The sequence below is a fragment of the Archocentrus centrarchus genome, chromosome 1, assembly GCF_007364275.1.
Source record: "Archocentrus centrarchus isolate MPI-CPG fArcCen1 chromosome 1, fArcCen1, whole genome shotgun sequence".
Lineage (NCBI taxonomy): Eukaryota > Metazoa > Chordata > Actinopteri > Cichliformes > Cichlidae > Archocentrus > Archocentrus centrarchus.
The window spans coordinates 28,978,908-28,990,537 of NC_044346.1; the positions used below are offsets into that span (position 1 = coordinate 28,978,908).

General features: G+C 38.7%; 1 pseudogene; it reads right to left on the reverse strand.

Annotated features, from left to right (window-relative positions):
• Positions 1 to 1,460: 1,460 nt before the first annotated feature.
• LOC115778253 (structural maintenance of chromosomes protein 3-like) overlaps positions 1,461 to 11,630 on the reverse strand; it is a 12,794-nt pseudogene continuing 2,624 nt past the window's right edge.

Genomic DNA, 11,630 nt, shown 5'->3' on the forward strand with positions numbered 1-11,630 from the left:
TATTTATGTAAAGATTGTGAATTAGTTTTGGAGGCACTGGCTCTTAAATACAGAGAATCTCACATGGATGGAGAATAGGAAAATCTAAATTGACTCCTATTTGGTTTCTGTCTCTGCGGTCACCCCCACACACCAGCTTTAGGACAGAAATATATTTCTGTTTTAGATCGCGACTAACAACAGAACTGGAGTCATTACGTGTAGGACAAAGCTCCTGGTACTCTGCTTTCAAAGGGGAAAACACTCTGACGTAAGATACCATGCTAGTGCTGGCGAACGCTGTGGACCGAGATGCTCAGGAGGTCTGCGGTATTACAACGGGGATCTAAGACTCAATCTCAAGAGGTCACAACCTTTCAAATGCACTGCCAGTGCAAGGTGATGTTACACTAGAATGGCAGCCATGCATGCGTGACATGCGGGAGCTCCCCTGACACAAAGTAATTCAGGATCATTGATATCAAAAACAAAATATAACACACGTTAAAGGGCCGTGCAGTGTGTGCCAGACACTGACCTTGTTGCTGACCGCATGTCTACTGTGCCCTGTGTCTGAATCTGAAGTGGCCGGGGATTAGGTTTCCTTCTCAGGTTAGATTAATTTGGTGTTGAAATGAAAGGATTACACACAGACAAGTGACGTGGCAGAGTACAATCGGGTATGAGAATATACTGACACTTTTATCTTCCTCTTTTGTAAATGCATATGTATTGTTTCTATGAATTTATGTTTTCAAAGCTGTTTTAAAAGATCTTCTGTAAACACTTTATGTAGCCGACTTACAGTGCTTAACAAATTTATTAGACCACCACCCAGTGTAAGGTTTATGCCACAGCTGCCATAAATTAACAGTACTCGTAATTACCAACATTATTTTTTAATGTTTCTGTAATGGTTAATCCACCCGTATGTGCAAGCTCTTTAATCAAAAATATTTTTGATGTTAAAATATAATTATTATCCATGAATTTTCAGATTTACAGTTTTAAAAAGATACATGAAAAAATAGTAAAGCACTCTGACTAAAATGACAAATTACAGTTATTTACATGCATTTTTGAACAGAAATTTGTTTTAGTGCTTGAATGTGATACTTATTTAACTTCTGACTTCTCAGAGAAGAAAAAGTCCAGGATGCCAGCTCAAATCTGGGTATAACAACATGAACGTAATTTATTTGCCTAATAAACATCATTTGTAAACAAGTCTGACAGATTTCCAAAATATTTGTTTTCTTGTTTTTATGACAGGTGATCTTATAAATTTGTTAAGCACATTAAAGCGGTTTAAATTATTTTCCTGTCACTAAATTCGTAAATGTATAATTTGATCAGCTTTGCTGCTCAACAGTTACTGTATTGTGGTGACAATGTAAATAAACTAAATACAAAAACAACCTAATCATATCCGAACTCCTTAAAAGTTCAACTTTACTATCAACGGACCACTTTGCTGTACAAATACTGCTCTATCATGTGAGGATGTAGGGCAACAGCGGTACAGCACCATCTTATGGTGGGAGTCTTATGAACTAAAATGCAGCATGACAGGATAAGTTTTTTTATTTTTCTTCTGTTTTATTATTACATAAAAAGGAACACAAACATTACAAAAGAAAGATCTGAAACAAGGTACAACATATGAAGAGTTCAATCCCAAACAAAAACTCCAAGAAGAAAATTAAAGATTAATGACAACTTGGGCTTTCTAGCAACTGACAGCAACTGACCAACTACTGAACCCGAGTGGACACAGTCATCCAGCAGGATTACTTTAACAAATAATCTGTTAGGAGGATGTGCTGATTTCCAAATGGGTATCTGTTGTTTTGGAATTAAACTTGATATACTGAAATGAACTAAAAACAGAAATCAGACAATACAAGCATAAAAAGGGAACCACAGCCTTTGAAAGTTTTAAGCCATGTGGCTTTTGTGACAGACTCATTTACGTAATGTTTCATGAGTACAAAGAGTATACATTACAGAAACCAGAGAGTAAGAATGAACACCGGTGACTTTTTTTTTTCTTCTCCCTCCCAATGTCGGAACAGAAACGCACACCCAGATTAGCCTAAGGCCCCCAAAGATTTATCCAAGTCATATCAAAACACTCAACTGTACACAAGAGGATTTGCTTTTTCGTAGATCCTGAAGGATTACATCTCTGGCACTTCTAACGTCAGATGACAGATTACCAAAACTCAGCTAAAATAAAACATTGCAGTAACACGAAAGTGAAGTGCTTCCTTCAGGACCTGTTTTGTTTTGTTTTTAGTGTAAAGTAACTACACTTAGCTGTCAGATGCAATGAGGCTGCTTCACATCAAGTCCTCTGAAGATTTTCAACAGCCACACTTTTTCCTCCGGAGTTTTCTTATCAGCCTTTGATGATTAAACTCTAAATATGATTAATGGCCAGTTTCTAAACTTATTTAAATAACATATCTAATCTTCAAAATGTTCTAAGAAGCACAGACTTGCTGTGTTGTTTATGTTTAACAGGACTATAAAAAGGTTTCTGGATTGAGTTGGAAATTTCTGTCTGGGCCTGCTTTGGAGGCCTTGGAGGTTCGCAGTGCACTGCAGAGGTGGAGGAAGAGGAGGAATAGGAGGAAGGGACCGTGAAGATGATAAAGAGCAGAAGACTCTTAACCATGGGTGGTGTCATCCTCCACAAAGTCTTTGGCCTGCTCTGCTGTGATCACATCGATGTGACTCACCTAAAAACACAAAGACAGTTAATGACTAATCAATGACGTACTGACTGAGCTGTAATCGCTTTTTTAGAGAAACGCTGACAAATGTAAGAGAAATTACTATTTTCTCTGAGGAAGAACAAAGACAAACTAACTTCGAGTGCTATTGATTTAATAAAAATGGATTTATACAGAAAGCCAAATTATGGTTACAACACTGTCACCACCACTACATTTTCTCCCTTAAATCCTAAAGTTAAAGTGAAGAAAATTGATTTTGTTTTTTTTCCCCTACTAACTTTGGTAGTCTGGGCTGTGGAAGCATGAATGTGGCTTATTTTTCTTATTACTGTTTAAAAAAATAAATGACCACATGGCACTGAATACATCAAGTGCATTTGTATTTTGGGACCTCATGGCATTATGAAGATCCCACACAGGGAAGATTAAAGCTGATTCATCCCTGAGCATATTTGGACATATTCAGACCCTCGGTAGAAACACAGAGACTTGGAAGGAAGACCTCACCTTGTTTCTAAACTTGACACCATAGAATTTGTCAGCAGACTCGAGCAGCTCGGGCCTGAAGGTGGTGGTGATGAACTGGGCGTGGCCTGCCAGCTCAACAATCATATCTGCAATTATAAGCAAAATGTGATCTGATTATTTCAAGAGAAAATTTTTAGATAATGAATTAAAAGAAATAAACAGTGGCTCTTTACACATTGTTTTTCAATATTTTGGCAACTGTTCTTTTAAGATAACATGCGCTTTGATTTAAAACCAGCATTAAAAACATCTGAGTCGGACAATCGGTCTCTGGCAGTGTCAAAGTTCTGTTTCATAAAATGTGTAAAGAGAATTTTATTTATTGTCAGCACAGCTGAAAGGAGCTTTTTATGCTGCCATCTTCTTTCAGCTGCTCCCTTTAGGGGTCACCACGGCGGATCACCTGCCTCCATCTCGCCCCATCCATAGTATTTTATTTCATGTCCTTCCTGCATGCCCTCCTTGACTGCATTTATGAACCTTCTCTGTAGTTTTCTGCTTTTCCTCCTGGCTGGCAGCTCCATATACAACACCCGTTGTCCAATATATCCCCTCTCCTTCCTCTGCATATGTCCAGACCGTCTCAGCCTTGTCTCTCTAAATTTGTCTCCAAACTACTTGACCTGAGCTGTCCCTCTGATGTACTAATTTCTAATCCTGTCCATCCTGGTCATTTCCCCAATGAAAATTTTAGCATCTTCAGCTGTGCCACATCCAACTTGGCCTGCTGTCTTTTTGTCAGTGTCACCATCTCCAAACCATACATCGTAGCAGGTCTCACTACCATCTTGTAAACCTTTCCTTTCACTCTTCACTGCTATCCTTCTGTCACAAATCACCCCTGGCACTTGTCTGCACCTACTCCATCCACCCTGCATCCTCTTCTTCAGCTCTCTCTGTTGCTTTGGATGGTTCACTCTAGATATTTAAACTCATCTACCTTCACTACCTCTGCAGCTTGCTGTTACATTTGTCTCCCTCTCATAATACACATGTATTCAATCTTCCTTCTACTAACTTTCATTCCTCTTCTCTCCAGAGCATACCCACAACAGATCACAATGTCATCTGTAGTGAGAGTAGGGAGCAGGTGAAAGAGAGCCTGGAGAGATAGAGGTATGCCAATATGCTGTTATATTAGGTAGATTACACTGGTGTTTAAGTTTCTATTAATCAGGCCTACTGAACCTATATATTTAATTCCTTTAATTTCATGTGTGCACAAAGATAACTCATCTTTACCTGAGACAGCCTTTCTGTGCTGAGCGTCCAGGGCCTGGTCGATCTCATCAAACAGGTAGAAAGGAGCAGGGTCACACTTCTGGATGGCAAATATCAGAGCCAAAGCCACCAGAGACTTCTGACCTCCAGACAGCTGCTGCATTTCTCTCATTTCACCTTGCTTCCCTGTAAAGGACACCTACACAAGACATGCATCAAATTACACTATGCAGTCAAATTTTACTTGAAACAAAAACAGAGAAAGTAGTTTTTTATTATAGTCTCTGTTTTATGAAGTTATATGAATCCTCTGCATTGTTACAACAGCTTTGATAATGATAAAGATAAATTTAGCCTTAAGAGGGTTGCGCATTACTCATTGCATGACCAATCTCACCTTGGTTCTTCTCTGTGTGGGAGGACCAGAAATCATAACAGTCCAGAAATACACATTCACATGTTTCCAAACAAAGACTCAAGGAAACTCGTACACTAAGGGTATTTAAAAAGCACAATTCTACCTCAGAAACACTGTTTAAATGTCTAAATTTTATATAATGTGAAAAATTCAAGAACAGAACTTTTTTGCTCACTTAAGGTACCTTCTTCCCATTTGATTGTCTTCCATTTATTTCTTAAAAAAGTGACTTGTAAATGGTAATCAGGCTAAAAAAATAAAGTCAATCTAACAGCAGATAAAACAACTGAACTGAAAAGATCTCCTACCCTGATGCCGACTCCAGTGAACTGGTCCACTGAGGGAACGCTACTCTGTGAACCAGAGCCCCTCTCGCTGTCTGCTCCCCCCTCTCCTTCATCTTGAGACTGGCTGCCTTCAGTATCACCCTTCTTCATCACCAGCGTAGCTTTGCCACCTGGCACCAGTTTCTGGAAGACCTCACTGAAGTTCTTTGACACCTGAGTGGAGGAAAAGATGGCAAGAAGAGACATAACGTGAATTTTAGTCACACTGCTCTGACATTATTAGCAGGCACAACTAATTTTAATGTCTTAAAGAAGAAAATGGACCAAAATAGATTAACAAAAGTATATTTGTACAGAGTAAACTAATAAGGGTAACAACAGGCAAGTAAAATATTCAAATAATTAAATATTTACCGTATTTTCCGGAGTATAAGTCGCACTTTTTTTCATAGTTTGGCTGGGGGTGCGACCTATACTCCGGAGCGACGTATATGTGACATTTATAACACATGAACCAAAATACTCCAGCCACTTGACATCTCCGTGAACTGCAGCTTTAAGGCAGTCTTGCGTAACCTGTGGGCGCAGTGGATGATGGACGGAGAGCACAGCTTAACGGCAACTGGGAGAATGCGCCACCCAACTTTACTGGAAGTCATTGGATGGATCAAGAAAACATGGGCTTCAGTGACAAACCATCCTGTTGGGATTCAGAAAGGCTGGAATAATTGGAACTGCAGCTGACGACGAGTCTGACTAACGCGACACAGAAGAGGAAGCGGCGCTTCGTCTACGGAGTGTACGGAATTGTTTAGAAGTGACACCGAGGATGAAGAATTCAATGGATTGATGGTTTGGTTAACTTGTTAGTATGTTCTTTCTGCTATGGTTATCTGAATAACTTAATGTTACGTTAACATACCGAACACGTGTTCGTTGTGCGTCATGTAGCTGAATGTGCTACGTTAGCATAACGTAGGCGTAACCGTGTTCGTCCTGTTCTTTAATCCATTATTATTTTAAATTGCCGTTCAAGATGGAATTTCTGGTCTGGGTCTCGGATTCTATCAACCCCCCCCCCCAAAAAAAGAGTGCGACTTATAGTCCAGTGCGACCTATATATGTTTTTTTCTTCTTATTATGCATTTTTTGGCTGGTGCGACCTATACTCCGGAGCGACGTATAGTCCAAAAAATACGGTAAATAAGTATTGAACTTCCTTCAGGGATAAAACTCTTGCCATCTTCTAGGTTTCACCTCAGCTAAAGTGGAGTCACTACACTGGACCACTTAACCATGTTTGTAGTGTTTGTTGCTTTTGAAGCATTTGTATTATGGTTTATGGTGTAATGAAGTGTACTGTTTTATTAGAGTGTTACTAAGCAATAATAAGCAGGTGTCTGAGTTTGTCTAATGCAATCCAACCACTGATGGATGAAGCTTGCTAGCCTTAGCTGATAAGTCAGCACTCCACATGCTTGTCCAAATACAATCACTTCTGATTCCAAAAAGGAAATGTGGTGATGATGAGTGATTTAACTACAGGTCTAAGGGTTAAAAAAAAAACAAAACAAGCTGGATTACTGAAGATTTTCATCAGAGTCTGCGCTGCACTGTACCTGTTTGAAGGTGAGCTGGATGGCCTCATACTTGCGCAGCTCCAGGACATTCATGAGCTCCATAATGGATTTATAGCCACGGTCCAGCTCATCCTGACGCTTGATTAGCTTTTCCTTCTGCTCAGAGAAGTTGACAAACTGGTCCAGGGCCTTTTTGTTGACGTGACTGTACTTCTTCAGCTCTGTGTTGCACTGCTCCAGTTTTCTGAACAACTGTTGGAGGGGTGAAAATAGGAAGCAACACATCGTTAGTTCCAGGCGAGATCAGATGTGCTGTCAGTCAGTATCTTTTGAAATATGCTTGCTTTTAGAGTTATACTGTAGATTGCTTGTAATTTTTTTCCCCATTTTTATTAGTAGACAGATTCAATTTTTTAAATCTGTTGTGCATGATTTTAGATTTTAGAAAAGAAATACTCATTAAGGTACGCACACAGAGAGACAGTGTAGGAAACTGCATGCTTGTTTCAAATTTAAAGTTTTTAAAACCTGAAGTCTCTAATTTGGCATTTTTGTTTTGTTGTTACAACTACGCAGCCAGGAAATGTTGCTCATTGCCTTCATATTTTCAGACTATTTTTCCACTCAAGGACAGGTTTCGTAATGATAGAAAATCCTGCCAATTGTAGCTTCAGTTCTACATGTTTAACTAACTGACCAACATACATTCAAAATGCATTTCATGAAAGTCTTTTGTCACATCCTATTCATATCCAAAACATGACACAGCCTGATCAATTAAGAACTAGTTCAGTCTGGCCCAAAAGTGTCTCTCCCTCTCTCTCCAATCTCTAAATTCACTAATGACCAAGGGAACATGAGCAAGTGCCATTATTACATGGCCCTCTCATCTACTTCTGCACTCAATGGCACCATCATGCCCCCAAGCAGTGTCCTGCGGAGAAAGATTAACTATATGGAGTGTTTATGAGCAAGTTTGAATCTATTTTTGGCATTGTCGAGGAGGGGAACTGACACAAAGCACACACATAGACACACACAGTGCATACACTCAGACACTTATCAAAGATGCAGCCAAGTCCACTCAACACACAGTCTCTGCCCCTAGTGTCTGAGTCACTGGTGAGTGGGTGGGATGTGATGGCCTTGGGCTTTATTCCTAAAGAGACCTGGCTCTAGCTGCATGTGTATGCGCAGATATTTCTGGATGGATTAAAAAAAGAAGCGCATAAAGACTGACCTCAACACACTTCATTATTGTTTGTGCTGCTGTTGTAATGGCTAAAGTGTCAAAGAAAACTGCTCATGTAAGACTGAATTTCTCTACAGGATACTGCAGTCTTTCAGCTCACTACTTTGGATTTCAGGTCACTAATTTACTATCACTGATCTCTTTAACCCCATTCTAGCCAACAAGTCAAATGTTTTCAGTAGCAAAGTCCTCTACTCTACTGAATCGCTAGTATACACAAGTGGGAAAATATATTTTTTACCTAAAATCATCAGGCAGACAGAAGGGGGGGGGGGGGGGCATTTAAAAAACACTTTGAAATTTAAACACACACACAACAACACTTTTTTACACACCATACTCTTACACTACTCCATCTGTTCTTTACTGGGCAGGTGAATTATTATAATATCTGTGATTTCTCTCTCTCCATTATCACTTACCTCATCTGCTGATAGCATTAATATCATTAACACTGTGTCACACTGTCTATTTGCATTTCAACTGATATGCCGTATTTATATTTCTTATCATACTCCAACAGTTTTTCTTTTATGTGCATCTTTTTTTAATGGACTGTTTTATTCTGTGACTCTCTGCACCCAGAGTTTCTTTTTATTACACTGACCATGTAAAATGCACAATAATTTCCCTCAAGAATAATAAAGTTCATATTTTGAATAAACTCACACTGAACAATAACTGCCTAAAAAAAATTCTACTGTTGGCTTAGAAAGAAAGAAAGAAAGAAATTTTAAAGCAAGGGCAAGCTTGTAACAACATCATGCTCGCTTGTGTGCCTGGGCTGTGTGTGCGTTTGGAGGGGGCATGTACCTGTTTGAGTGTGAGGGTCTGGTATTTCTCAAAGGCCTCCTGAGGCAGAGAACCAAGCTCTCTGATTTTCTTCATGCACTCCTCTTTCTTCTTCAGCAGCATGCCCTGTCTGTTGGTCATTTTCTCCAGCTCCTTTGTGGCATGGTTGATGGCGTCATTCTGTTCCTTCTCTATGGTTTTCCATCGCTCCATACTCTTTATGTGCTCTTTGATCTCTGCCTCTGTCTTGTCAATCAGAGAATCCAGATCTGGGGAAGGCATTTAAGGAAGTGGCAGTTAGATTTTTGTCTACACAATGTTTTAAAAGTTACTGAAATTTGCTTCTTAAATCAGCTGGAAAAACAGCAAAGATGGTGCGGGGAAGCTTTTTTACAACCTTATTTGGGGAAAGGTCAGGTGAAATGTTTGAGCCTTTTCTTAAATCAGACTTGGTAATTCCATACGTACAATTTTTATGTACCGGTCTCTCTAGAAATTAAAGTTAATGTTGAAGGGTGTTGAAAAAAATCCCAAAAAGCCCCAAGAATTTCAGGTTCATTAGTTAAAAGTAAGAAAACGCAATCTATTATCTAAATAACAAGGTTAAACCAATCATAATTACCTTGGTGATGAAACATTTAAAATGATGAAATGTTTGACACTTAATGCACTTTCAGATGAGTTTGCCAACAGTAACTAAACTGGCAGTGTAGAACCTGCAGCTGTCTTTTAGCTGCAGATCAACATCTACACACCTTTGCAGAATGTGGTCACACACTGAAAAGACCTGCAGAACAAACTGGTTTGCAGATTTGCCAACTGCTTTACTGTCCACCTTGCTTATTTACAACTCGTCACAGACAAGAGAAATAAAGGTGGTGCAAAACATCTTCGAGCTAACTGTTGTACATCACTGAAATACGTAGTTAGTTAAACTGACTAGTATTACAAGAGCCAGCTAGCGAGGGCAGCAATTTTTAAATCATTTTGTTAACTCCTCTGGTACATCCTTAGTTTCAGGGATGGCTGCTGCAGCGCAACACTTGCTTCTAAGACTTTGTGTCATCTTCGTTTCAGCAGCAGGTATTACAGCATTTGTCTTTACAGTCTTTTATCAACAGCCTACTAAATCGCAACAATGTCATTTAAAGAAAGAATAAATGAGACTGTTTACTTGATCAAAAATGGTAAACTGACAATAGTCAAGAGAAGATGACTGAATATAATGCCTACTTAAGAAAAGGATCATGCCGTGAGTATGTCTTTCATTAGTTAGTGCCAATGATGAAATATGAATCCATGTAAATTAAGTCTATTCAGGAACGAGTGCTTTTGACAACTGCATTTTATCACCTCTAGTCAGTGCACCACATTTATAGAACATTTATAAAAATGTGCGACCAAGCCGTTTGTGCAAGAGCATATTATCAAATTGTGAGTCAAACATATCAGAGCCATTTTCACCATCTGCTGCAGTACCACCACACTAAAGGCATCCTACAGTTTCTCAATTTACACTCAGCTGATACAACAAATTGGCCCAGACAGATAATAAATTAAACAAAATCTCAAGAGATACAAGATTAAAATGATAAGCTGTGTTTTTTTGTCGCTTGCATTTTAACAACAATATGCAGTGATGAGTACTACTTTCAGAGTTCATACACATATTTACCCATAGTCTAGCTATACATGAAAAATAAGACTTAAAAGTCAATGTCAAGAAATATTCGGGGCTCAGCACTGCAAGGATTGCACTTACATTTGTGAAAAAGTAGAACTGAAAGTATTTGGAGCACACATGCACAAAAACAGCAACATTCAGCTTGAGAAGCCTTTTTTTTTTTTTTAACTTGCATGAAAATAACTTTTTTAAATTCCTTTATTTTTCCTGATTTATAATGAGCACACTGATAACTTTATTAAAATAACTGTATGTGATTATCAGAATATAAATCACAAATTGTGTTGCTGTCCAGAATACAGTGATCAGCTGTTCAGTTGTCTGACTTTTCTTCAAAAATTCAACTTTATCTCCTGTACAACTGTGAAACATACTTAGATTTTTATTGAAAGCGAACAACTACAACAGAGGAACCAAAAATAAAAATACACCAGCAGGATCCCCTCGAAGTTAATATGTCTAAATTAAAAAGTAGGTGTAAGCTGTCCTGACATCCATCCAGATGTCTCGCACAAACATATGGATAGTCGTATTGACGAGCATATCAGCAAGTTAAAAACCACACACCTTCTGATCGAGCCAAAGTCTCTTTGACACGTTTGTTGATGCCATCCAGCTCAGAGGTTGTGGCTGTGAGCACCGTGCCTCCCTCGGTCTCACGGAGCTCGTTTAGCTCCTGTGGAATTAAAAAAAAAATAAAATAAAATAAAATAAAGAGGGAACATCAAAATAAATAATAAACAGTTGTTTAACACCCCTCTGCCTATTTGTACAAATGAAAGCATTACTTATAACCAAGTCAGCTGTTCTCAAGACTTCATTTATAACAGAACACAATTTAATTAACGGAAAGCTCTCTAACAGCTGATAACAAAGAATCAAACCTTGCAGTTATAACTTTATAAATAGAGAAATAAGCTGGAAAATAAACATACATAGATCATGTGACAAAATATTCTGCATGCCAAGTGCTTAAAGTGTACCTGCTCCACTTGGTCAAGGCGTTTCCTTAGTTCTCATTGAGATACGTTTCCACTCTGGTCATTATACCCTCGAGCTTGATTCTCTCATTCAACAATTGTCTGTTGTCCTGCAATTGGACAGAGAGATCGATACAGAAAAGTTACTCATGTCTTCACCATGTGTCG